The following is a 27963-nucleotide window of genomic DNA, read 5'->3' as shown; positions in this document are numbered from 1 at the left end:
CCTTCATTCCCAAGGGCCAGCCTTCTCATATTACAGGTTATTAAAAACAAAATCCAAGCAACAAAAAAATTCAAGGGAAGAAAGATTTAAGTCATTCTGCTTCCTCTGGGAGCAGTAACTCCCCACATGAGTCTGACTATGAGATTTAAAAGACAAAAAAAAGTTGTTTGAAGTTTTAATTTTGCTGATAGTATTTCTAGGTAAGAACCCAGTAATCAAAATGACTGAAATTCTCTAGATTGTGCTTGCAAGGGTTCCTAGATTAATTTTTTGGAAAAAACATTACCACTAATTTACTTACATCCACTCTCACCCTCAAAAAAAAAAAAAAGATTGACAATGCAGTCCTCAACAGTTTCACCTTGCTAAGGGACAATGGTGTCCTTTAGCTTCAACAGGTAGAGAAGGGCTTAAGATTGTACTGTAAATAGGTTTGCCCACTCCACCTTGGGAAATTCTGAAAATTTGGGGGTGGGGTAGGGTTGGGGAGGGGATAGAGCTCAGAAGGGATGTAATGCAGTTGAAGCCCAAACTGCTATTTTCTCCAGGGGAAATGATTTGTGTAGTCAGACCAGTGGTAATCTTGGGAAGTCTCCAAGCTCTACCTGGAGGTTCTTAACAATGACTGGTAAATGCATGTCGAAATCTTATATTTTTTATCACCAATACTGAGGCACCAAGAAACAAATAATAATCTTAACCTTGTTGGTTATATATTCAGGGGAGAGGGATGAGAAAGTGTATTAAGTTCTGTTGTTGGTACTGTGGTGGCATTTATTTTGTATTAGTATCTCTGATGTTTGATATTTCTTAAGAGAAAGATACTCCAGAAAGGGTAGGCACGCACGTACCAGCAAATGACAAAGCTGGTTTTTGGCAAACCAAGTAAGGGGCTTTCAGGGCAAGTGGGAAGCAGGGTTGATTTTGCCATTGTCTTTCTCAGCACAGTCTTTCTCGGTCGTCTCACATCCAAGGACCAACCCTGCTTATTGTCTGAGATCTGATGAGATTGGGCTATATCATGCTGCCTTTCTTCTCACAGAAAGGGTAGCTGAAACAAAAAACAAACACAACAGTACTTTCAGTCTATGCCCTTGTACACTAAACCAGGAAGAAGATTCTGTCCTCCCCCAGGGAGCCTCCAACCACATACCTGAGGTGGCTCTATAGTTACCTGGAAATTTATGTCTATGACCCAAGAATATGAGCTCACCAAATCATTGACACCAAGAAACTATCCTCTCCACTTTTCCTAAAGATTCTACACAGACCCTCCTGATGACCCTCCTGGGGTTTCTGTCATTGCTTGTTTTAAGCTTAGCCATGCGGAATATAATCCTATCCACGCCCTCAGCAACAATTCCAATGCTATTAAGTACAAGAGTCTGCCAAAAACAGTGTTTTTGTTAGCACAAACATCTGGGGATTAGAAATGGAAGGTTGTGAGACAGCTCTCTACTGCAGCTGTACAGGCCACTATCCAAAAGAGAAACATAATCTGCAGGACAGGCTATTTACCTGGTTCAATGGGCTCTGCCTGATCCTGCACTACCAGCACTTCTAATTATCTGCAAGACATCATAGAAATTGATGGTTACCCAATAAATATCATTCTGGTTACCACAGATGTAGAAGCACTAGACAACGATGGACAAGTGATCAGGATTGTTAACCCTGTTGATACCACAGCAGATCTGGCAGCTAACATTTGTTAAACCAATTCAGGTGAGAAAAACACTATCTTCCGTTCATTTATAATGTTATGGGTATTTGAATGGCTCTACAGTATGCCATAGTATTTATAGCTTGCTGAAAACTGTCTTTCTTGCAGCTGTGTTCTAAAAATCCTCTTCTCTACCTGAGAAGCAATCCTTGAGAAATTCCATCAAGGCTTTAGTAACATCTACCCTATTATCAGCCTAAACCTAGATCAGTCCACAGAACAGATTCACTTTCTGAGTACCACTCTGCAGCTGTGTGATGGACCTATAAACATCACCTTAAACTGGAAAACAACAGGCTATTATGCTTAACTTTGCTATCCAGAGCACAGCACATAAGATGACTGAAATTGTGTTATTTAGAATTGCTGTTGTTGTATTTTTTATGTTATATATTCGTTCCATGTATCTCCCCCCCCCCCTTTTATGTTGTATGTAAACCGCCCTGAGCCATTTGGAAGGGCGATATAAACATCAAATAAATAAATAAATAAAAATAAGAAAACACATTGCTTGCCCTGAAGCCTTATAATAGCACAAGTCTTCCTTATGGAGACTATCTCTAGAGACTCAGACTAAAAATTAGACTGACTTAAAATTTCAGTTTTCATTGGGAACAGAGAAGAAAAAATTCCGCAAGACCAGCAGTCATGCTCCACAGGCCATGGTTGCCCAAACCTCTCTGAAAAAGTATCTCTAAGCCAATACTTTTTCCTCACAGGTCTGGCAGCCACTCTTTGTTTCCAGGCAGCAGCTAGTCACAAGCAGCAATAGGCCCACCCAGCTGAGATGCAAACTCCTGTACCAAGCCCCAGAATCAAAATATAAGCTGTACACTACCAAGGATGCAATCATTTGCATTTATACTGATGTGATATGGCAGCAATGCACTTGCACCATTTAGACAGGCCAAATAGGTTAGTCTCTAACAAAAGAATACATAGTCACAAATAGGCCAATAAAAGTGATAGCACTAGGAGACCCTGTGTGGGAGCATTTCAGTCTCCTGGGACTTTCTGTAGATTTTAATGCCATCAGGCCAAATGTATGTATGATGTGGAGGCATTTTGCATTCAGTAGGAACCACCTCAAAAGAGGCACTGCCACGGTATGGAAAGGGTACCTTTCCCTGTCTAATTTAGAACAATATGTTCCAAGCAAAGCAACTCAAAACACCTTATCCATTAGAACAGTGTTCTTCTGTTTCTTGTCTCTCAGACTGATATCGTCTGTGAATGTTGCTACCTGCCCTAAGTGTTGGAAGGGCAGGATAGAAACAAGACTTTTTAATTATTATTTGGTTTATTATATTGGTTTAAATGCAATTAAATTCTCATTGGGAATAACCTAGGTTTTGCCTATATCTCCAGATTGCTAGTAATTATACACCACAACCCATCTAGTGGCCTTTGATGCTTCTTCAGTGCCTAAAGGGCCCTAATTCATTCCTTGCATTACAAATCAGAGAGACAATTAAAAATATCAGTTTAATATCACTCTGAGTGATATTGCCCTTCAAGAGTTATGTTTCTGGGCAATTCTGACAGGTAGTAACTTGCGCTGGTGCTTTTGAAAGGGAGGAGGAGGAGGAGGAGGTTTTCCTCTATTTGGACAATGAGTACTGTGCATTGTTATACTTACAAGTGAATAGTGTTGATAAATATATATTGTGCAGTCTTGTCCTTTGAAAGTTTACTTGAAAGTTATTTCCATGGAGAGGACTTACTCCTGTGTAAAGATAGGAACATGTTCTCATTCCTTTAAGATTTGATTCATAGCTCAAACAAAAGAATCACCTGGCACCTTAAAGACAAACAGATTTATTATAGCATCAACTTCTGTGGGATTGAGCCCACTATATCAGGTGAAATTAATTCTAAATATAATGCAGTGGACTCAAGCCCTTGAAAGCTTGTACTACAGTAAATGTGCTAATCGTTTAAGGTGTCACCAGACTCTTCTTTTGTTTTTGCAACAATAGATTAACATTACTTCTCTCTGGAATTCAAAAGCCAGTGAATCAATTAAAAGCCTCTAAGGAAAATTGGATTTACCAGGATAAGATTCATGGGAACTGTGTCCTTCTTTTGCAGCATTCATTCATGGTAAACCGTAATGAGATGTGGAGGCTAATATTAGGTTCAGCCTTTGATTGATCAGTTGATGATGTATGTCTGAATGATTGATTATGTAGCATCGAAGATATTACGGACCTGCAGAGATTGTGGATCAATTCCTTTGGGCTGTGAATGCATCCCCTCAATTCTGGGGACACAGTTTAAATCCTATTATGCTCCCTAAAGAGACTTCAGGGGATATTCTTTCAGGGTTACAGTATAAATCCAATTACTCCCTAGTGACTGAATCCTAGGGGATGAAAAATAAATCCTATTAATCTCTCAAAAGATTGTGCGGTGATTCCCAAGTGACAGACAGCAGCTAGCCTATCATAACTTGGGTTTACGGAGAGTTCACATACGCTGAGTATATATCCCATCACTTTAGGGAGGCAGCATAGACTTGTGCCTGGGACAGAAAACATAAATTCTAGACCAAGAGAAGTGAGACTGTACAAGGAGTAGTAAATGACTTCTTCCAATAGTGGGCTTGAGGTTGATTTCTTGATCCTTTAGGCAATTCCTCAGTAGCTGGCAGACATAACAGAATGGAGTTACTATCTACAGCATGATCTGGCTCCTTTATAACTCTGCCATGGTCTCTGAAATGTAGTGAACTGTTTCTCTAGCCACCAAAATTAATAGCAGTCTTTCCATTGATTTCTTATAGGCTCTTGCTCCCCCTCCCCCCAAGAAGTGCTAAGATTAATTTATGTAGAAGTTATCATGAAAAAGAGGAAGAGGTACTAGATCCAGATGAAATTTTTCATTTATGTAGGGGATGGGGCAATTTGCAGCAATTCTCCCTTTCTTCTGCAGACCCCCATTTTACACTGTGTTTTAATGCTAGCCTTACAGCATTCTGATTTAGCAGTATACGGCTCTTCTTTCAGGCAGTAACCAGTATATGCTTTAAAAAAAAGTCTAAAGACAAAAACCTAAAATATGAGCTTATAACAAACATTTGTTGCATGATATAAGATAAACATTTGTTGATTTGATTGCAACAGGCTTAAGTTTCACCTTCAATCTGGCCTATTATATAGTTTACAGAAGTACTCAAAATGGTGTGCAGTTCTCACAGTGCAACTGTTGAAACTGCTCCCATGTGCCTTGAGAACACAATTTGAATGTAGAAAGCAGCCCTGTCCATTTCATCATTTTCCATGAAAGTAATTAAGGGATCGGTCACCAGCTGGCCAGAGCTTCATGTGTATATAATCCAATATATCTTCTTCAAGGCATATCTAGTTAACTAGTTAATAATATGGAGTATTTATATTGCGTATAGGCACTTTGCTTATATTTGTCTTGGAATTGCAATATGTCTGTAAAGCAGGTCAGAATTATGAATTGCATGTGGAAAAGCTGAGAGAGCATCTTGCATAAGGAGTTTCTGTAGCAAGCTCAGTGAGTTCTCATAGCCTCTATACTAACAACAGATGGATTGGCTCCCCCTACAGTTGTTGTCTTGGGTCATCAGGACAGCTTCCACATAGACATATGCTCCCTGAGCCCCTACACAGCATCATTGTGCAGTTGTCCACCTTCGTGGTTTTCCCCTGCTTCACTGTGTTCTCTCCCCTCCCCAACCTGCTTTGGTACAGTGTTTTCAGAAACAAGAGCTTGGTCATTGTGTGGACAGGAAATAGTTGATTTTCCTCCCCACCTGTCTAGGTGCTATTTTCCCATGATATCCCTTTGTGCTCACCGTTCTTTCCTTTTCCATAAGCAAACTTTAAAAAAAAGATAATTGCTATATTGCTGTAGTGGTAGCACTAGACATAATGCTACAGCTATACTAATTCTTTAAAGTTTGTCAAAAAGCCCTTCAGCAGCAGAGCAGCAGGGGCAGGTAATGGCAGGCACTGTGGGAAGACAAGGAGAATCTCCCCTTCTCGATGCTCTGTTGGCAGTGAAAATGTCTCTCTTTTTCTAGTGGCACAGCAGGGCATTGGTTCCATGTGGAAGGAGCTTCCCCTACAAGATGAAGATTATGTTGAGGCTTCAATATTAAAGCAGTCAATTAACCATACCCATCAAAGTGAAATTACACAGACACCCACGGCTCCGAATTGCTGCTGTCAGGCAGAATAAATAATACTGGGCTAGATGGACGAGCATTATGACTTGGGACGAGGCAGCCTCCTATGTACGGGATTCCAGACTGATGTGAAATTTTATTGCTTGTGATTCGTATTCAAAATATCCATAACAGTGCATTTTGACTCAAGAAATTACATTATGAAAAATAAGAAAATCATGGATGCAAGTCCTGAAGTCACTAGAGCTTAAAAGTGTGTAACTGTAAGATTGGGCTGTAAGAAATATACATGTGCCTTAGCCAACACTGATAGTTTACATTTCTTTTATTATTATTTTTTTTAATCTCATATGCCAAATGGCATAATTTTTTTGTTAATTTGAGCAAAGTAGGATTTTAATACCTGCCAGAACAAGTCATGAAAGTTGAGCTGAAAAATGTAAAGGCACTCTGGGAAAAATCTCTAGGAGGCCAACAAGATTTCGGGAGTATAAGCTTTCAAGAGTCAAAGCAACCTTCCTCAGAATTATGGTTAGTTAACAAATAATGTTGTTCTTCCCAAAATCTCTTTGCTGCTATGGGTCAGTTGTCGAGCTCTTTCAGTTCTCACTGCTGGAGGAGTACAATAAAATAGGCAACTGAACAGGGCATTTATGTTTGCTACTCTCCTCCCTGAAATCTTTTATAGTTCATGGTTTCTTAGCTGACATATGCAAGGCCATAGGATTTAGACAAGTGCATTTTTCTTCAAGAGACTGACAGCCATTGTGCAGAGAAATTCACTTGGAATGTAATTGTCTGAATTGGATAATGAGTGATAATTTCTTATGTACTTTAAACTGGTATTTTTGAGTCTGGGATAGCAGCAGAGTCCATCATGGACTGGGCATGTTGATATGCATGAGATCCGTTTGGATGTCCAAATATGGCAGCTGCAAAAATTACCATGAGGTGAGGAGAAAATGGTAGCAAAGGAACAAAGAAGAAACTTATGTGGTAAATGAGATCCAGCATCACCACATCAGCTGTCATTCATATTTCATGGAATTTTGCTGTTCTTTCCCCCCCCCCTCCACACACACACACACACACAGTATCAAATTACAGAGACTTATATAGGGTTTCAAGGCAAGAGACATTCAGAGGTGGTTTGCCATTGCCTGCCTTCATATCACAACCATGACTGACCCTCTTAGCTTCCAAGATCTGACAAGATCACGCCAACCTGGGCTATCCAGGTCAGGGCAGTATTTTGCATCCAGATGCTTTAACAATTTGCCTTTTCTCCCCAGTGTGATGAACTGTGCATCTGGAATTAGGTGTAGTATGCTGCGCTGGATCACAGTTGAAATAAGTAGTTTCCATGTGGGTAAGATTACTGCAGGTAGCTGGAAACCCCCTCTAAAATTTTATCTTGGTTTCTGAAGCAGCACCCTGCCCTATTCCCTCCTCTAGAAGAAATTCTTAGTCTAGGTAAAGCTATTATTAGATATTCATGGAAGATGGCCCAAATATGTCCACTTGTCTTCATTTCTATGTATTGCTGTCAATTGCTGTGGCCACTCTCTGACCTCTTCTTTAGTTATTCTGTTGGTCACTTTTCCTTCGAACAGACTATGTAGGAACATAGTCTGAAACTGTACATTTTCTGTTGTACAGATTTGTTTTTCCAGTGCACTGACAAGGATATGACTTTTCATGAGTTCTGGTAGACTGGCTTGATTGATGTTCTTTGCCTTTTAGGCCAGCCACAAATAGCCAGTGATCACTGCTTCTTGGTGCGCAAGTCATGGTGACAAACAGAGGGACAGGGAAACTATGGCAGCCTAACTGGAGCTTCATGCAGCAAAGTTTTGCACTATTTTTTTAACATTTGAATGTGAATTTTTGTGTTTTTTAAAAGATTTGCTTAGCTTAGACTGGGGGACCTAGACTAATTTTAAAAACAGTCATGGAGAGCATCTGCCTTTCTTGAAGATAATTTCAAATAGCCACATTTCAAATCTAAGGAGAAATCAGTTTCCCAGTTAATGAATGATAGAATCATAGAGTTGGAAGGGGCCATACCGGTCAACACACACACAAAAGGCCCCGCTCAATGCAGGATCAGCCTAAAGCATCCAGGATAAAATGAGTTTGGGAGGTGGGGGAGGCATTTTTGGGTTTTGTGCTTCATTCCTCATCTTTCCCTTCCCTCAAGTGCAGCAATCCTATCAGATTTCAGTTTTCATATTCAGCCATAGTTCATTGTTCTGGCCCTACCACAAACTAATTTCTTCTCTTTTCTTACACATCTAAATTCCAAAAGGATTACACTGTAGTTTGGAATCTTGGTTTGCAAGGAAGAAAGGAAATCATAGCTTGCAGTTCAGATGAAATGACAAACTGTAGTTTGTTGTGAAAACAGCAGGGTTAACAGTTGAACTGCATGTGAAGAAGAGGGTGAAGCCCTTGGATCTCCCTAGGCTGTTCATATAACAGCAGATTTTGTCATTACATCTGAATTTTAGCAACTGTTGGACAGCACTTTTGTAGGACCTGAATTGCGGTTCCCCTTGCATCTTCCTTTTCACTAGTAATGTGCATTGTCCAGAGTGCTGGGTGCAGAGACAAAGTGCAGAAAGCTGCAGTACATGCTTCTCAATCTAGTAGGAAGGAACGTATAAAGGCACCTGCTCTTTAATTTCCCATGCTGGATTAGAGCCAAATAACTTTAGCAGGAATTTTTTGTGTATAAATGAGAAATACAACAGATAAGATGAAGACTGTGGATCTCTGTCACTGTTAAATCAAAATTTTGAATAGGGACTGTACAGGGGAGGGCAAAAGGGCTTTGATTGCTCTTTGACATATTTTACTAATCAAATTGGAGCTCCCTCCTTTATTAAAAGGGAAATGGTTGGATTCCTTAAAGGAGGCTTTTAATTTCTTCAAGGATACTAATTTAAATAATAGCCAGGCAGCCTGAGTTTGGTCAGCTAAACCAAACAGGATTGGAAAGATTAAATCCCCTTTCCCATGTAGGGGGATACAGACTGGGGCTGTGTGGATATGCAGGTTACCTTCAGAATCAGATGGCGATCCCTGATCACCCTATTTTCTCTTTTGCCTTTGAAGCTATTGAGAACATTTATTAGTTACTATACTAGAGTTGCACAGTTCAGAAAAGGACTGTGCTTCAAAATCTTAAATCAGAATTTAGCAGATTGCTATGAACCAGGCTTTGAAGCCCTTGTATCTCTGAGAAGCAATTTGGATGAGTTATCTAAGTGGGCGTTGTCATGTGACCATCAGCGTGAGTAAGGATTTTTCCTTGTATCTGAATGTTTAATATTTATAGCACAGACACATTTAGGCGAGCATGTTTTTAACTACATGCATCTCCAGAGCAAATGCTTTCCACTCACATTTTCAGAATAGCCCATTTTGGTTGGAGACATGTATGGAAAAGATCTTGTATTCTTTTTAGCAGGTAGAATGGCTGTCTCATTTATGAAAACGCCAAGGCCTGAAATAGATTACAGAACTGAAGAATAGATTATGACATCGCTCTTCAGTAATGACAGTGTCAGGTTGAACAAGCTTTTAAATAAAACTGACTAAGATACAGCAAGGGATGGTAGAGACAAAAGCACCTTGGTAAACAGAATGATGCCTAGCAATCATTATGACCTTTGCTCATATCATACTTCTATCATTTCTTTCTGTGCCAATAGCCTTTGGTTGTTTCCTCCTTCCAAACCTTTGCAAGCCAGTTAAAACCAAATGAACAGCAGCAGCAACTTTATCTGTGATTTGGAAGCGACAAATTAACTATATTAGTATAGCTACAGTTCCCTCCACTTTGTTGGTTTCCTATTCTCCTTTCTCAAGAATATAATCATTTGTTTACCTAGTCGTTGCATCCGAAGCAATGATTCTGACTAGCCCTTGCCCTTTATGGTCTGAACAGAATGGGGTGGGAATTTTTCCTACTGATTATTTCCTTTCAGTCACAAATGAGAGAAGGGAAAAAAACAAATTGAAATTGTACACTTTTAAGAACTAGCTTTGGCAAACTCCTCCAGAGCAGGATGGTTAATTTTAATGTAAATCATTCTGTAATTCAGTCTTTGCACAGACTGTATCCAATACAAGGACTAAAAGACCCTATATAATTTTCCACACAATAAAAAGATCTTGTAAAGTAACAACAGAGCAGATGAAACATGTGGCTCCTCCTTTTCCTCTGACATTGGGGAGGATTTATTGTGAAATTGGGTTACAAAGAGGTGGTGTATAAACCTTGATGTACATTCATATGGCCTGCCTGTCCTATACCAGGTATTCAGGTGGTGAAAGTGCTGCATTGTGAACTCTTCAGAGTACTGTTCAGCTGCCCTAATTAGTTTTTGCGCCATATGTTTTTGCTCAAAACAGCCATTCTTCCTAGTAATAGCGATATTATTTTCATTCTGAATGAATGTGCCTTCAGTGATGTCATCAGTGCTAAATTCGATTGGCTGTGTGACAAAATCACTTTTATTAGGACTATTTTGAAAACAAAAAAAATGGTACCCAAACTGCAGCCAATTGTGATGCAAAAGCAGCAAATTGCATAGGAAAAAAGGTAATGAGGGGAGAAGCTTTTAGGCCTGACAAAAGCCCTTTGTTGCACTGAAAATGTTTACTGGAAAACATTCAGCTACATTTAAGTGTGTCATTCTCGGCATTGGATTGGGAACTCCCTACTCGGTGCCAAAGCAGATGGTTGACACAGCCAATTTTCATAGTGATGATAGAACTGACCATCTGTTAGGTGTGCAGGCATGCAAGGATATCTCTAAATTGGGGTCTGTGGTTTGGGATTGCTATGCCTCCACTGGATAGCAGGCATCCTAAGACCCAAAGCTGGTGCAATGTGTTCATAAGGAGAGAGTATCACAATTGGAAAAATGATATTTCTACTCCATACTATTGACTGCATTGGTGGTGGGGAGATGTGTGATCATGCTCCTATTTGTTCTGTTCACTGAGTGACTGAATCCTTTAACTTTGCCCATCCATGAAATCTGTAGTGGTGTCCAGTCTTGGGCTCTGTTCTCTAGAAAGCAGTGGGGCTTTTAGACATCAGCAGAGTCGTTTTGGAGCGCTGTGTGGATCAACATGGTTTCCAGTGTATTCAGATGGAATTTATATTCCTAAATCAATAAAACCTTACAGTTATCACGGGATGGCTGTCCCACTGATATTTTCTGGGCTTCTCTGGCAGATGGGAAAAGTCACTTAGCTGAGAGTCTAAAAACTACAGACATATTACTGTGCAATGGCCTCTGTTCCTCCTGACTCTGCTGCCTCTTCACCAAGCACAGATAGTCCCATTACTTAAAAAAAATCTATATATAGCGGAACTGCAAGCTGTTGAGAACTAAAGGGCAGCTTCATGGTAGCATGCTGGATATTCTTCCCTGTGATGTGACCATCAGCTGCTGTTCAGTAGCAAAACTTTCCCAACAGTGGATTTTTTTTCCCTCATGAAGTTTGCCTGGCACAGCGATGGAGGAATCTCCTCCACCAGGCATTTGGTTGAGGTCGACCCAAACCATCACTTCCAATTGGCCCCCAAGCCTCCCCCCCCCTCCTACTATGACTGCTACGAACATACACAACCCACTGGGTCACAATTCCATTATTCTCTCATGTTACAATTGTTGTTATAATGTTATTATAACCATATGTTATCTGTATCTTTTTTCCTGTTCCCTGTAAACCGCCCTGAGCCTTCGGGGAGGGTGGTATATAAATATAATAAATAAATAAATAGAATTACGTTTTGATTTTGTAATTATATTCAGGCTAGTATTTTAAAAGCTAGAAAAGAATTCCCTTAACATTCCAAACCATTGAACCCAGCACTGTCCTTTTGTGTGCGTGTCTGTTACAATAAAATTCAAACTGCTGAAGGAAATTTCCTGTAAAATATAACTCCAGTCTTTTTCAGCTATATGGCTGAGATTTTTAACTATCTTTGAATATGATTTTGGATATCTTGAGGAGCATGTACAGTGTCAGCTGAGTAACCTGCAGTTTAATATGTGGCTATAATCCAGATTCATCGATATATAGATTCTGGGCTATCTTGTCCATGTTATAGGCACAAACATTCTCGGTAAGTCGTGCAGGTTTATCTCAAAGTGTACTAAATCTGGATTTCCTTACCATAATTTTCTCGTCCATGCAGATTACCCTTTCCAGGATCCTGCCATCAGCCTCTTCAAATCTTGCTTCATCCCCACTCAGATTACCACTTGAACTGAAAGCCATGCAAATTACCATATAGGTAATGTCAGTCCTTTTCACTCACATCTTCAAGACAGTGCAGGAGTTTCAGAGGGATTCAGAAGTTTATTCATTGACTGTGTTCATTAAAGAGAGCTCTCTGATTTCAGTGTATGTGGTTTCGGTGTACATGGTAAGTAAATGTTTCTTTAGCCTTCAAATGCTGGACTCTATTGATTTTAATGGGACATTTTCCCATTCAGATATCCATAGAATGATAAGCTTAAATTTTTAGCTGCTTTAACTGTGGGGGTCTCCTATTGACCCTATGTGTTTTGTGTTTTGGGGACCCAGCTTCCACATGGGAGTTTTCGGCATGGTTTCTGTTGGCTGCTCCCTGCCACTGCCATTTCCCCTACATTTCTCTCTGCTGTCTCAGTTACAGTTTTGTTTTTTTATTTCAAGCTTTCAAAAAGCATTTCAAGCACTGTGGTGGCACGACGGGAGAAATGGCCACTGTGAGGGGTGGATAGCAGGAAAGTGGCGCTGATGCAGGGCATGATCTTTGAAAACATGCTCGGACTGCACTCTTCCCCAAAAGATTGACACAAAGCAGTTTTGGAAGAGCAGAATGACAACAGGAAAGATGAGTAGAGCAGGATTAGAACAGGACATCACGTGGCTGCCCAGAAAAAGGCTCACTCGTTTGGAAGCCAGAGTGGAAAGAAAAATACCTCTGTGGGCACAGTTTAAAAGTACCAGCCAGTGATCCTTTCCAGAGCGGGATTTGCCCATATACAGACTATGGTAGCAAGGCATTTTTGATAATACAGTTTATCACTCGTCTGAAGAAAATAGCAATGGCTGTTTTTAGTATTTCACATATACTAATTATTATGGCTCCTGAGAACCTGCATCTCATGTTCTTCTTCCCCTCCCCCCATTTCCTCCTTCGCTTTCCTGAATAACTGCAGAGCCTCTACCATTTTACTGCTTCCTTTCTCCTTCTCACCCACTTGCTGTCCTAGATGGAAAAGCTCCATCTTCAGCTTTTCATCCTGGCAGGCTGTCTCTGGGACAACTGTGTGGTCTGAGCTAACAGGCTGGGCTGGGCCCAGTTGCATGGGGCCAGGTACTGGGTGAAGCCCAGAAGCACAGTAAGGAACCCATAAACACTTGTAGGGGGCACCTCACTTTCTTTGTATCACTTCAAGCGAGTTCTTCTTTTCCTCCTCCTGGCAGCCCCCATGTCTTCAGTTTTCTGATTCCTTCCCGTCTACCAACAATACCTACCCTTTTTTTGCCTCCCATCTTCCACTATATTTATCATGTTTTTTAAATTTGTATCCAGCCTTTCTCCATAATGGGATTCAAAGCAGATTACATGATTCTCCTCTCCTCTACTTTATCCTCACAACAACCCAATAAGGTAGGTAAGGCTGAGAGTATGTTACAGGCCCAGGGTCTCTCAGTGAGCACTATAGCAGAGTGAAGGTTTGAACCTGGGTCTCCTAAACTCTAACATGAAACTGTAGCCACTACACCACACTGGCTTTTGGGGATTGGCTGCTGTTAACAGTCGCAAGCAGTTAGGCCTGAGTCAATCATGTATGTTATGTGGTATCAAGTCACCTCCAGGGCTGCTGCCTTGTCTGGCCTCAATGATTCTTCCCTCAAAAGGCAAAACAGCCCTACCTTCTCCTCTTGGCCTTTTGCTGACAGAAGCCAGGGCCTGAAGGTTGGCACTACTGTTGTGGTTGCCCAGCAATGGCCATTGAGGGCATTTGTTTCTCAAAGTTGCAGGCATTGCTTCTGTGATTTGGGGGGGGGGGTTAACCCCCCACACACACCTTTTAAGATTTCAGATTTGTCTTAAACTTCCAGGTTTTCCTTAGGTTTATATGAAGCTATATCTTGTTTATTCATGGCCTTAGTCTCTTGATTCAAGTATTCACAGATGCAGCTGTGTTGAGAATAATATATATTGATGATGATCATGATAATTTGAATACTCACCAAACCAAGCCTTGTTTATCTAGGAGGTCTGTTTATATAGTTCACCAAACGCAGAGTTTCATCAGGAATAAAGAGCCTGTGATAAGGACTTTGACCCTATATATAAATATACGAAGCTGATTCTTTGTACTTCATATTGTTTCGCTATATTCAGCAAAGGTTTCATTCAGAGTAAGAGGTGAACCTTTGCACAAACTTCTGTGATGCTGAGTGCCTGTTCTGGATTGGAATCCTCCCTAGTACCATCAGTTAGAACAAAGGGGAAAGGAGCTTAGTTGGCAGCAAAGCATTGCAAACTGGACAAATTCATATATTGAATCGGGTAATTATGAATGCTGGTGACACTAACTAAGGTTGGATGCTGTCCTTTGAAGTAACTTCCCTTGTTCTCCATTGTGTGCAGAGTGTGGATAGTTTTTCTTTGCTTATCCAGCCCAGTTCTTTTTACCAAAGAACAAGTAAAGAAGTGTGCCTTCCCTTGGGCAGAACTGCAGTTTTGAGAGAATTCAGCCCTTGATTTCTATTTTCTGGCATGAGGCACAAAAAAGTCAGTTCTCTCTCACAAAGCATCTGCCATGTTTTCTGTAACTGTAAGTCACTACTCAGTTTCTGCTCTCTGAAACGTAAGAGCACCGAGAAAGAGTCTTGAAAGTGGAAAGCAAATGTCATATACATCACTTAAACCTGCAGTAGAGCAATTATTGCTAATACCTACACTTGTGCCTAACCCCGGTTAATAACACTAATCATACATTTATATAATATTTCATTCACAGAAAAAATCATAACATGCTTTTTTAAAAGGCTTGCTGATTCTTGTCCAGCTGCTCCCCGTACCATTCAAAGGCAGACTCCTCATAGGGATTAATGTGACAACCTCTCACACTAATAATATTTTGGTTTTTAAAGATCTAAGCACCCCCTTCTAACCCATATTTTCTTTTAACCTGTCCCCTTGCAGCTGCCTAGCTTGCTCTTTCTGTTTCTGTAATGTTTCATGCTGAAAATAATTAACCGCTTTAATTACAGCTCATGGATCAAACATATACCAGTGATTGTCATAATAAGACTGGGAACAATCCTTTAAAAATCAAATTACAAGGAAAACACCAAACATCAGCTTTTGCTATTTGACAAAGGTTGTGTCCACATGTTGGACACTGGGGCATTATTTTACTATAGCAATAATTTGTGAATGAATCCCCCCACCGCCATGGACAATTCAGGAGGTGAAAAATTGCTATAGCAGGATGAAACAGTGTGTAGATGCAGACCAACTGCAAGAGTGCTGTTATTTTTACACTCATTTTGTTATTTTCACCCACAGCTAAGACTGTAGGTGTGAGGATCTGCTCCACAGTAATGAGAATGCTACTGATTGGCCAGATTGTGGTCTCCAGTTATTAGGAGAAGACACAAATGTAAACATTCTGGTTTGGGGTGGTCCCTGAACCAAGCCGTGAACCAAGTTGGAATTTTCCCAAGCCAAACTGGTCCCCCTTTTGTTCTGGCTGCAGCTTGCTGGCAGCCATTTATCCCAGTCATTTCACTCCCCTCTCCTCTTTGAAGTGTGTGTGTGTGGGAGGGGGGGTGAAACAGGTGTTTAATGGCTGCTGACCATTTAAACCTAACAACTAATTGAAGAACCTTCCAGGCTGTTAGGTTTAAATGGCTAGTAGCCATTTCACCAGTTGGTTTTGTTCCCCCCTCCCCTGCTTATAAGTAGGGGAAGTGAAATTGACTTGTGAAATGGTTTGCGGCCATTTCAGCATAACAGCAGAGTGTATGCATCAGTCCACTGTTAGGATGGGTTCCTGCTAGCCATTTCACCAGCTTGGAAGCAGATTGTGTGTCAAATGAGCGGGTAAAATGATTTGCAGTCATTTAAACTTAACAGCTGACAGGCTGACCAACCAAGCTGTTAAGTTTAAATAGCTTGCAGCTATTGCAGCCTAACAGCAGGTGGGGTGCACCCATCCACTGTTCAGTTGAAATGGCTGTGAGCATTTTCATCCATCTGTTTCTTTCCTTTCCCCCATTTAGTAGCAGGGGTGTATGTGAGTGGAATGGACGGGCTAAATGAATCACAGACATTTAAACCTAACAGCTGACTGGTAGACCCACTCTGTGATCAGCTGCTAGGTTTAAAAGGCCCAAACAGCAGAACTGGACAGAAGTCAGGAAAATGCTCGGGGAAAGTACCTTCCATGAACATTGGTTCAAGAGCTACAAACTGGTCCAAGCTCATGCCAAATTTTGGCTTGTGAATAGGTTTGTGCTAATCTCTTAACAGTAATGTGAATTATATCTTGTTTTGATAATTGATTTATAGAAAAAATTAAGAATAGTTGTTTCTTAAATGGGCTGGTACCCTCTTCTGAGGTTTTCCAAAACTTGTTTTTAAATAACAGTATTTATTTATTTGAATTTTATACTTTCTTCCCAATGAAGCTGGATCACAGCAGTACAATAGAGAAGATTAGATTAAAAATTAGATTAAAATATATTTAATCTCTCATTGATTCTGGCTTACTTTCCTATCCTGGTCATCCTATAGTATAACTGGCTCAGATGAAGGGGGATACGCTTCTAGGTAACACTGTGAATGAGACCTTGGGGTACTTGTGGATTGTAAACTAAACATAAGCAGGCAGTGTGATGCAGCATTAAAAAAGGCAAATGCCATTTTGGGCTGTATCAACTGGGGCATCACATCAAGATCACAAGATGTCATAGTCCCATTGTATATGGCACTGGTCAGACCACACCTGGAGTACTGTGTGCAGTTCTGGAGGCCTCACTTCAAGAAGGACGCCGATAAAATTGAAAGGGTGCAGAGGAGAGTGACGAGGATGATCTGGGACCAAGCCCTATGAAGATAGGTTGAGGGACTTGGGAATGTTCAGCCTGGAGAAAAGGAGGTTGAGAGGGGACATGATAGCCCTCTTTAAGTATTTGAAAGGTTGTCACTTGGAGGAGGGCAGGATGCTGTTTCCGTTGGCTGCAGAGGAAAGGACGCGTAGTAATGGATTTAAACTACAATGATATAGGATAGATATCAGGAAAAAAAATTTCAGTCAGAGTAGTTCAGCAGTGGAATAGACTGCCTAAGGAGGTGGTGAGCTCCCCCTCACTGGCAGTCTTCAAGCAAAGGTTGGATACACACTTTTCTTGGATGCCTTAGGATGCTTTGGTCTGATCCTGCGTTGAACAGGGGGTTGGACTAGATGGCCAGTATGGCCCCTTCCAACTCTATGATTCTGTGAAGCACACAGACTAGCATGGTAGCTTCGCTGTTGGTCTCATCACCCCCCCCCCATCATAATTAGCCTTAATGGTCATAGCTTTTCATTGCCCAGATGCATTTTTTTAAAGCATCATGTATTTTGCAAATGTATCTTCTGTTTTATTACTCCTTTTGTAATTGGCATGTCAGACAATGTTTAAGACTTAAGCAGTTGCTTTTGTTTTTTAACTCTGTGTTCATCCTTCAAAACTTGCACATTTACCACACATAGTGATCTATGAACATATCTACAGCCTTCTGATTTATCTGCTATGTAGCACATTGTTCTGTAGATCTTATCTGCCTGTGAATCTCTTTTGTGTGCTTTCTGCATTGTAGATAGTCTTCACTCGCCAGTCTGTTTTTTCTGTCTTGTCTAGTGATTGCTCAGACTGTATTTCTTACACCTTTAAATATCTTCTAACAATGCTGCAGTTACCAAGTTAGCCTTCTGGTATTTGAGCTTAGGCCAACACAAGGATTAATGATATTTCAGGGTTTGCCTGCTTGCCCTGTGGCAGTACATGAAACCCTGCTCTGAACTTGGGATCGGTATCTTTCATGGATTCTAAACAAGTCCAGTCTCGGCTGGTTGGCTTGAATGGTCTTGTATTTTAAGTTTTAATTTTATCCCTGTGGTGAAGTATTGATAGCCTGACTACTAGAAAGTGGCATGAAAATAACGTTTTATTCTGAACTCATAAACTCTTTGTGCTGCAGTATGCTGCACGTGTTCTGTGTTATAAGGCCATCAGCATGTTTATTGGTATTCAGGATTCCATCTCTCTGTTTTCAGGGAGGCAGATGCATTATTATGTAGGGCTGTTTGCACCTTTTCCTGATGCATTATACCATGCACGGAACCAAATTCAAGCAGATACAAAAGCTGCATGCGAAGTAGGCTACCGTGACCGAGTTTGCTCTCTTTCTGCTTGAGCTCCTTTTTGAGCTGTGATGTGACAGCAGCTTTTAACTGAGAGAGCCTTCTGTTCAGCAGATCACTAAACCAAAAGTAGGCACAATAGTTGGAATCCTGTTATTCACTGGGCTAAACAAATCATTGGGTAGGATCCAACCAGTCTTTCCACTAGGGAGAAAGGGGCAACTCAGTGCGTCCATGGGCACCATGGGACCCGACTGGACAAAAGCCATGTGGGATGGGAGCTTAAATAAGGCATGACGCAGTGTGAGATAGGGTGAAAAAGCAATGGAAGTGGATGCGTTTGAGGAATGAAATCCAATGGAATAAGTAATGATGGATGCCCACCTGTATAGTTTCTGACTCATTTTCATGCCCCCAAAGAACCACTTTGTACCATCCAAGACCCATAAACAAAAGCAAAAAGCTGGTGTCCCCATTGAAACGATGGCTAGTATCCACTGATGCAAGATCAGAGTCTTGCAATGAGCAGGAAATGCACCTGCGCAGGAAAGGGCCACCTCCACAGTGAAGGAGGAGGTTGCAAAGGCAGACAAGGATTGGGATACCAGCAAGTGTGATTTCAGGTTGCAGCAATAAAACTGGGAATGCATGGAACAATTCCAGTTGCTCTGTTATGTGCCTCCCTGTGTGGTCTTATTCATCATACCCGTGTCTGAAGATAAGTGGTAGAGCTCTGCAGTTTTAAGAAGTTCCTCCATGAACATAGGAACTAGAAACAAAGTCAAGTATATTTCATGTTTCTCAAATTCTGTAATGCCTGGCAGGAGGCAGAATTCCTCGTCACCTTGGACAAAATGAAGCTTTTGCCAGCTACAGGTAAATCTTATCATTGAAGTATCTCCCAGTCCTAGACGGGGTGCAGTGGAGTTTAAAGCATACATGGTACAAAAGTAATTTGGTGTCAGCACCACATGGGACCAAATCTTGTGCATTGTAAAACTGGCATGGGGGTGCCTGGAGAGCAGACGTGGATACACTGCTAATTTCAGTGTGAGATTTTCACAGTTGAAAACAAGATCAATCCTGGGGGCATATGGGTACAGAACTGTTTCTTCCTAGATGCAGCAAATCGGACTATGCCTGTGAAATTTTACACCAGAATCAGATCCTCTAGAGCAGGGGTAGTCAATGCTGGCAGGGGCTTATGGGCATTGTAGTCCATGGACATCTGGAGGGCCATAGTTTGACTACCCCTGCTCTAAAGGAATAACTATGTGTGATCAGTGGAACTACCACCCTGGGGGAACACAGGCAACCGTTCTGTTTAGTGGCATGTGCCAAAGTGTGCGGTGTAAGGGCTGGGGTGCTGGCTGTCTCCTCGGCACACCAGAGCAGCCCTACTCAGAAAGAATCCTGTTTTTAGGAGGGAGTAGAAATCTTGCACACAGTGAAGTCGGAGTGATGGAGCTGCCTTCCTCTATCTGTTAGTTATCTCGCCTTATCTCTTTTCTAATGTCAGTTTCCCACAGAGAAGTTTAGAGTGGGAGAAGCACAGGAAAAATCTCTCCTGAGAGCCGTAAAACAATGAAGAAAGTAGCCAAAAGTTTCACCTCCATTCTCTGCATGATTTCTGTCCCTCTCCAGCTCTCTCTCGGCAGACAGCGCTCCCACCTCCATCACTCCCATGCAGTAAAGGGCAACATGCAGTTAACTGGCCCTTGGCTCTGACTGCTGGGAAAGTGGATCTTGCCAAGACCTGTTTACTTGGATTTCTAATTGGTGTGGCTAACCAGCTTTTTGTAACAGGTGCTAATCACCATTAGGTAATGCTGCTGTTGTGGTGGGGGGAAGGGACTATGGATGAATGGAACCGTTCGCATGGGACATGTCCTGTGGGATCTCCCGTGAAAGCCTCTCTAGTTGCAGGTGTTTGGAAAGACCTTTCTCTTCCTTAGACCCTGGTGAGTCACTGCTAGTAGATGCAGCCAATGGTGAGTTAGATGAACTGATGGCATCATTCGGTATAAGGCAGTTTTATAAGGTATGGCATGTTCCCACATGGGATGGATCTGCGTTAAACTCAATCCCCTTACCTCCAGCTCTCTCTACCTTCCACACAACTAGCTTTCCTTCCTCTGTTTGCTGGCAGGAACGCCCAAACTCTTTCAAGTACGTGTGTGTGTCAGGTATTTCTGAACGGTATCATCCGAATGCTGATGTTAATGTAGAAATACAAATATTTCTTGGCAGAGTTTGCCATAAACATAGAGGTATGCTGGCAAAAGAGGTCCAGCATAGACTTCTCTTTCCCTCCTCCCCATGCTGTTTAGGAGGGACACATATAAAATAACATTCCTGCCCCCATTCCTGGTCACTGGCTGCCACGGAGGATAACATGAAATCTTGTCATACATTTCTTTATTGCAGGTTGCAAGGGAACAGGGGCGGCAACTAGACTGTCGACTGATATTCTAGTGGTAGCCCCATATTTTTGGTAATGTCTAGTTCTCCCCTCCACCTCCTGCAGATAGAGTCTTCAACACCAAGCTTACATGGGGGACCTTCTGCCTGTACTTAAACTCCTGGGTCTTTGATGTATCTTTGAAAGGGATGTTCTTCAACCAGAGATTTGGCAAGGCTCTCCCGCTTCCCTTCCCTTTTGAACTTTTTCTTTTTTTCTCTTCTTTGTCTGCTTTAGTGCTCTGCAGAGAGAAGTAGAACTTCAGGGGACGCCCCCCCCCCGTGCGCCCATTTCTCCCAGTGTCTCCCCTCTCTTTCAAGAGCAGATTGACTCTGTGCCAGGGCTGCATGTCCAGAGACATCAAAGAAACAGCAGGTTGCCCGGACAGCAGCTAGTCCACGGTACTTCACTATCTTCGGTTTCCCAAGGCAGTGAGCCAGAGACACATCACATTGATTTAAACTAACTTTGAGGGTAGTTGAAGCCAGAAGTGCCAGTATGTGAAAATGACACTCTTTCCCATGCGCAAGCTCTGCTTCGATGCGTGTCAGGATTTGAACTGCTGTCTGTCATGACAGCCTGCCTTGTTACCTCCTTGCTATCTGTGCAGAGGTTGTACAGCTAATTGTTTTTGTGATTTATGTAGTACCTTCTAGTACCTGACTATTTTGTGTGTCCCTCCTGGGCCTGACACTAGAGAAGAATTTTAACTTATTACTGCCTGCCTTAAAGGTGGAGGAAAAATCCATGTCATATAATGTTCACTGCCATGCATCTGTTTGCTGGGAGTGAGGGCTCGGGGGCCGTTGATGTTAGGGATATATGACTGGATCCCTTCCTGTCTAAATTTGTCACAAACAGTAACCCCCCAGTATAGATGGCCCCCCAGTTACTTTAGGCTGCAGGGAGGAGGGGAGACCATATGGACTGATTTTTCCCCATAAAGGCTGAAAGCAGCCAGGAAGAGCATCTTTTACTATCTGAAAATAATGTGTAGGGAGAATAAGCTCCCTTCCCCAGCACTGCAGCCTCAGTCAGCCCCCTCAGCGACTTTTTAATACTAAAATATACATGGGGGGGGGGATCCAGCCACAGATCTGGGATCCAGTCACAGATGTCATTTGGCCCTAAGACAAATCAAGAAAGAGGTGAAGAGGTTGTGGAGAGAGGCAGGATGCAATCCCCTCAGAAACCCTACACAAGATTCCTTGGTTCTAGAGGCCATGCTTTTGATAGACTTTGATAACAAAGGAGGCATTTTGCGCCTGAGGTTATTCCACCCAAAATCTACAGAGGTCACAAATAGCCTGGAAATGCAGGAGATCAGCAGAAGGATGGACTGAAACATGTTTTGTGCAGTGTATTGGTAGCATATTTTGTTGTTTTTATCGCAAAGAACAGATGTCATTAAAAACACCTTGCATTTGCAGCTGTAAGTTGCTTCCCCGGTGCTCTTAAAATTATGTATTATGTTTCCTCTTATGAAAAACACCTGTGCTTCACCTTCCCCTCTTTGACTGCATACCACCTTTATCCATCACATTCCTTTAGGCAGTAATAATGGTGTGTTTTCTTCAGGACCATTTAAAAAAATGGTTGACATATTTCAAATTATTTCCATCCATAAAACAATTCATAATTACAACTGGTAACAAAAAAGGGATAACAGGAGAAGCATTAAGTGGTTGTAATATTTCAGTTGGAAATGGCACACTCACTAGGAGAGCTTGCCGTGCAGAGGAGACACGCACTGCAGTTCTAACCAGAGCTACCCCCTCCCAAAACCACGACTTTCAGTAAACTTAGAAAGATTTAACTGTACTTAGGGCTATGCTGCTAGGATCTTTATTGTCTCGGGAAGGCTTTCTTGTCATGGGTTTTGTTCTCCTGCTCCTGGTAGACAGCGAGAGTGTATTGTGGTTTGACATTAAACCACTCTGGCTGCAGTCTACTGGGCCTTCTCAAAGGAACAGGGAAAGAACACGCATATTGCTACACCGGTCCTGATTATTTCAGTGGTATTTGGATCCTGTGACACTGTTCCTCTTATGCTACTTTCCACTGATGTGGTGCTTGCTTCCTCAGCCACCAGCACTTCCTTATGTACACAGGCATTGCTCTTCAGTGAGCTCTTATGCATCCAGAAATGTTAGCAGCTGCAGCAGCAGATGTGAACACCACGTCAGTAAAAAGAGAAATGTGAGGGGAACGGTGTCATAGGAGCCAAAAGCTGGTGTAGGGAACAACCTACCTCCATATAGGATTAAAAACAAAAATTCCTTGCCATGTACTTCATGCTAAGGATCATCATGGAAAGATCAGTCTCCACATCACTACAGAACACTGAGCTGCACACACATGTAAAGGTGAGCCAGATTACAGGGCAGTGCTATATGGCTCAGTGACATTATAGCCACATTTCCCAGAAATGTGTACACTGGTGTTTGTACACACATGTGTGTTCGTAAATAACAACACTGCTTTCCCGTTAAGTGTTTTCCATGGCGGCCTTTACGTGCAGCACTGCCATTAGAAACCTGGTGCAAGAAAGGGAGTGTTAAACCCAGTCGGAGAGGCAATAAATGCCTGTGAACAGGCACTTCTTTAAACTACGTGAAAAGAAGTTGAGGTCTCAAGTCAGCAGGAGAGTAGCCCCTACAAATCATCCTGAGTAATTTGGCAAAGTCACCAGCAGCAGCTCTGTTAGCTGAGCAAACGGCGGTATTGGGATGGCTGCTTCCTGAGCGATTGCTCGTTCAGAGAGGCTGGCTAGAGGCCCCTTTAGGCTTGTCTTAATAAGTGGAGGAAAAATGACCTGCCCTCCCTCGGCTTCTGCTAATGAGGAGCCCAAGCTCAAAGGAGGCAGGAAGGCGAGCTTGCCTTTCGCAGATCACGGAGGCAGGACTCGGTCTTGTATGCTTGTGTACATATGTGTACACACACATGCAACTGTATTCATATGGGAGTCTCCCCCCCCCCCGAGAACTGGCAGCCCTATAAGTAGGCATCAAATGGACTCTAACAGAGTAATAGATCCCAGATTTCATTTCTCCCCCACACACCTTCTTAACAGAATCTCCGTGTTTGTTCACTCTGTTGTCTGGCTTCCTGTCAAGATATCCTGCAGCCAGCCTAGAGCAGCTTCTAATGGGCTGCCAGGGGATTTAGTCTGATAGGAGAGCGTACCAGGTGCTGACAGCTTGCTGGAGCAGCTTGCTCTGCTTGCGTGATGGGAAATTGGTCTCTCATTTTCACCCTGTCATGGTGGGTAGATATCGGAGGGATGAACAAGGATGCTCTCTTTCTTTCTGCAGATTTCCTCTGCCGTGAGAGGTGGAACACAGACAGCCTTTCTGTCTGCCTGACGATTTGCTCAAGCGGGTTTCCACTGCCTCCTCGTCTCTTGTCATGAGGGGGAGGCTAGCCTTATCACGGAGCCGCACGAAGCGGCTCCTTTGGGCACCTGATTAAGGAAAGGAAGCCATTTCCTTGCGCCAGTGCTGTATTGTGTGTGTCATTAAAATGAGATCCAGCCTAGAGTGACAGGGGATGTGTGCCATCTCAGTATTTTCAGATACGAACTGTCAGTGAGTGGGCTACAAAACCCAAGTGTTGCCAGCGATTCCAGAAAAGTACCCCCCCCCCAACATCTCCTGGGTGTGTAATAATTCTTTTAATAGGGGCAGATATGACCCTTGTCTGATATTGAAGGAACCGGATTGAGTGGAGGGCTTGCTAGGTAGCTGATCATTTGGCAAATGTGAATCTCCACAGTGTGCCCTGGGAGGAAACAAGAGAATAACTTTCCTTTTTCTTTTCAGCTGTGCTGAAGATATGCACTGAGGCTAGTAAAAATGTGAGTGGGCTTGTACCGTTGGGTAGAGGCTGCCTAAGATGTTATCCTTTTCATACCTAAAATGATGGCATCTTAAGGCATGGCGTTAGGTGGATGCCAAGTGGCTGCCAAGTTAACTATTCTAAAGATTCCTTATTATAAGAGTTTGCAAGAATGGGTATGAATTTGTTTGCTTTACACACTGGCCCTCAATCAGCTGAAGGCCTGAGTTAAACATAATGTTCATATGGAGCTGGCATGTGAAGATTGTGTAGACCGAGAGACCTCCACCATCACATTTAAATCAGGCCTAAGTTCTGTGTATTCGATAGTTAAGGGGATTCAAATAAAACAGCAGTTATAGTTTCCGTTAGAACAAAAATTGAGTTGACCAGAATTTACCTGCCATCTTGCCTCGTCAGCTTCACATTTCCTTAAATACTGTGGTCCAGGGGCAAAGCAGTTGCAGGGATACACTGGGAGCCACTGCCTGCAGCAAAGCTTTTCCCTGTTTGCAGTGGCTTGGAGACCACCCAGAATTGCCATGGTGCAAAGGTTTCACTGATCTCCCCCTGGGTTCCCCATCTGCCGAGAACAGCATCAAATTGTTTGCTTATGATGTTCTGATCAGAGGAGGAAAAAAAATCTACACTGCTTCTTATTGGGTATTGTGGCCACGTGCTTTTAACAAGGTCGTCTTAAGGCCGCGTTTATTGTTCCGTTGATCTGTGGTTGACAGCATTCTCTCGCATTGCTTCATTGCTGTTTTATCCATTTTATTGATATTGACTTGGAAGCCGCCTTGGGAGCCTGCCTACTGAGTGTTATGAGGCATAAAATGTCTTAAATAAGTAATAAACAAATAAAGCTGCATTAAGCCTCAGTCAAGGAAAAGAACCGCTTGGCTTTATAGGAATCATTTTCTTCCCAGTGGTCCACGGATGACTCTGGGGGGATGGAAAGATGTACAGAGGTGACCTTTCACCCCTAAAACCACATTGTGGAGGGGCGGGGCTTCCTAGTCATCCACTACGTACTATGCTTCTAGCTTGTATCCTGCCTTCTGACATTTGCCCAAATTGGATTGGGATGTTTTTGGCCCAGACTTCAGTTTCTTTAGTGTGTACGCCTCTATAGGGAGATGTCTGTCTCTCATTTGAAGAATGGGGCAGTCCTAGAAACCATATTAATCTGCCCGCCTCCCCAAAAGGAAGCATTTAAATTCTTCATGGTCTGTCTGTGAAAATGGCATCATTAGTCTACCTTACTTGCCCCTTAAATTCTGCAATCAACACGACTGAATGAGGATATTCAACATACTCTGTTACATCAAAAGGATAGTTGTTGTCTGTGTGTTGTCTTTTTAGAGTCACACGTTGATACTACATTCAGGCAGCAAACTGAGTTAAACTTGTACGCTTGAGGGTTTTGGAACTTCAGGTAACAAGATACTCCACTATAATATCATATGTTAGGTAAATAGAAGCTGGAGGAATCTTTCACAGAACATCCTCTAAGGGATTGCACAAGGACACAAAATTTCCTTAGGATAAATAAATCTATGTTCCTGCACGTAGCACTGGGCTCATTTCTTTCCTGTTTCAAGAGTCAGTAAACTTCTGTTTTTCCTTCTGTTGCCTTCTTTTTATCCCCTTCCTTTTCAAAAATACTTTTATTTAATCTTTCACACTCTAGGGGGTATACTGTCCCCTTTAGGGGCTCCATTGATGACTGATTGACCAACTTTGTTCCAGCTTAAACCTGCCTCTGCTCAGTTCCATTGTAAAATGCAGGGTGAGAGCTGAAGATAAAGACAGTGGAGTGACAGCCCTCATTATGGAGAGGAGAGAGACAGGGCGAGGGCCAGCAATGAAGGGCTCATGCAATGATGGATGTCTTCCCAGAGGAACCCACTTGCTCCTTGGTACCAAAGATATGCCACTTGCCTCACTGTCTTCTATGGCTTTTTATTCCTATGTGATTATATTGTGAATTTCATATAGGGATTGAAGCCATGCAATACGTTGGGGGCTTGCGACAGAGGATGCCACTTTTCCCGCGGGCTCTTTCTCTTGGTAGCTCACCGTTTTAAAGCTTGGCCCAGAAGCAGGCTCTGGGAGAGTTTTGCATCAGCCTCATCTGCAAGATGGCAGCTCTGTTGGTAGCTATGAGTGTTTGCTGCTCTTTCAAGTTGTGGCTTCTCGCAGTCCTCAGCAGTGCAACTTGAGAGGCTTGCCTTTAACTACAGAAAACGTGTTTGGAGCAGTATGTTCAAGTCCCTGCTTCCAGGCAGTTTTCTGGAGTAGATCTCCATCACCACTGGAAGGGAAGTCCACCATGGAGTACCCATAAACAATGGAAGAGAAGAAGTGACTTTCTCAAATGTGTGACAATTGTCTCTGGGTTGTTAGGTTGCTCCCTTGTTGAAGTTCTATGGTCAAAGCCCACTCTCTTCCAAGGGAAACCTCTTTCTCCTAAAACTTCACCTGACCCGGGTCCCTGCTGATCCTGTTTTGACAGAGAAAGCGGGTAACTAATGCTTGCACCTGGGCAGCAGGCAGAGCATCTCCAGCCTTTATGGGAGAGGTGCACAGAAGCCGATGCGTGAGCAGGACTGTTGTCACTATGCCATTTTCTTCCTAGTTTCTAAAAAGGTGTTTGAGAGGCTTTTTAAAGGGCTCGTGTTAAATCTGTCATGTTGTTGGAAATTGCAGTTTGTGAGACTTTACAAGAGAAATCCTCCCCCACATTCACTTCATAAAAGGAGGCCCCCATTAACACCTTGTGAAATATTACCCATTTATCAACTTTTGCACATAATAAACTATCCATGTATATCATTATCTAATCCCTAATGAAGTGGTAATAGGAATGCTGGAGAGCAGGGATATTAATGTCTCCTAAGAGGCCGCAGTGATGGTACGGCTAGAAGCCAAGAGTCTTAATTCAGTGCCAAGAGCTTCCACTGTTAATAGGGTACTTACTTGTTCCTAACCATTCATACTGTTTGGGTAAAAGTGCTTGGCTTAAGGAGGAAAAAAATGAGCTCAGCTCTTAAAGTGCTTTGCCTGATCCCCATTCTTTCCCCTTCTTTCCCTAAGTGAAATGTGTAGCGACTGCAGTTTAGGCAACCCTATTCAAGTCACAGCCCTGCTTTCTTGTTTGGCTTAGATTAGAGGGATACTGTCATGTCCCTTGCTCTGCACAGAAAATATTTCTAAAAATGTATTACCTTCAGAAGGAACTTCCTCATTCACACCAAGCACACGGAAATACACCCTGTTCTTGTGCTGTGGCGGCAGCTCCAGAGAGATCCAACAAGAGTCTCCTGGAGCTTATTTG

At 42.4% G+C, this 27963-nt stretch overlaps 2 long non-coding RNA genes across 2 annotated transcripts in view; one reads left to right on the top strand and one right to left on the bottom strand.

Moving 5' to 3' along the window:
• Positions 1 to 27963, top strand: part of LOC143832060 (uncharacterized) — a 108630-nt gene that overhangs the window by 64123 nt on the left and 16544 nt on the right. Inside the window, exons 2-3 of the long non-coding RNA XR_013229075.1 lie at positions 1627 to 1725; positions 12103 to 12333. This is a non-coding gene — a long non-coding RNA (uncharacterized LOC143832060). The remainder of the gene's footprint in view (positions 1 to 1626; positions 1726 to 12102; positions 12334 to 27963) is intronic.
• LOC143832062 (uncharacterized) lies at positions 138 to 27904 on the bottom strand. The gene is made up of 3 exons (XR_013229077.1): positions 27854 to 27904; positions 3363 to 3449; positions 138 to 1051 (listed from the first exon to the last, which is right to left on the bottom strand). It is a non-coding gene; the product is annotated as an uncharacterized LOC143832062 (long non-coding RNA).

This window comes from Paroedura picta, chromosome 3 (assembly GCF_049243985.1).
Source record: "Paroedura picta isolate Pp20150507F chromosome 3, Ppicta_v3.0, whole genome shotgun sequence".
Taxonomy (NCBI): Eukaryota; Metazoa; Chordata; class Lepidosauria; order Squamata; family Gekkonidae; genus Paroedura; species Paroedura picta.
The sequence above is the reverse complement of the archived record's forward strand: the minus strand, read 5'-3'. Positions and strand labels throughout refer to the sequence as shown.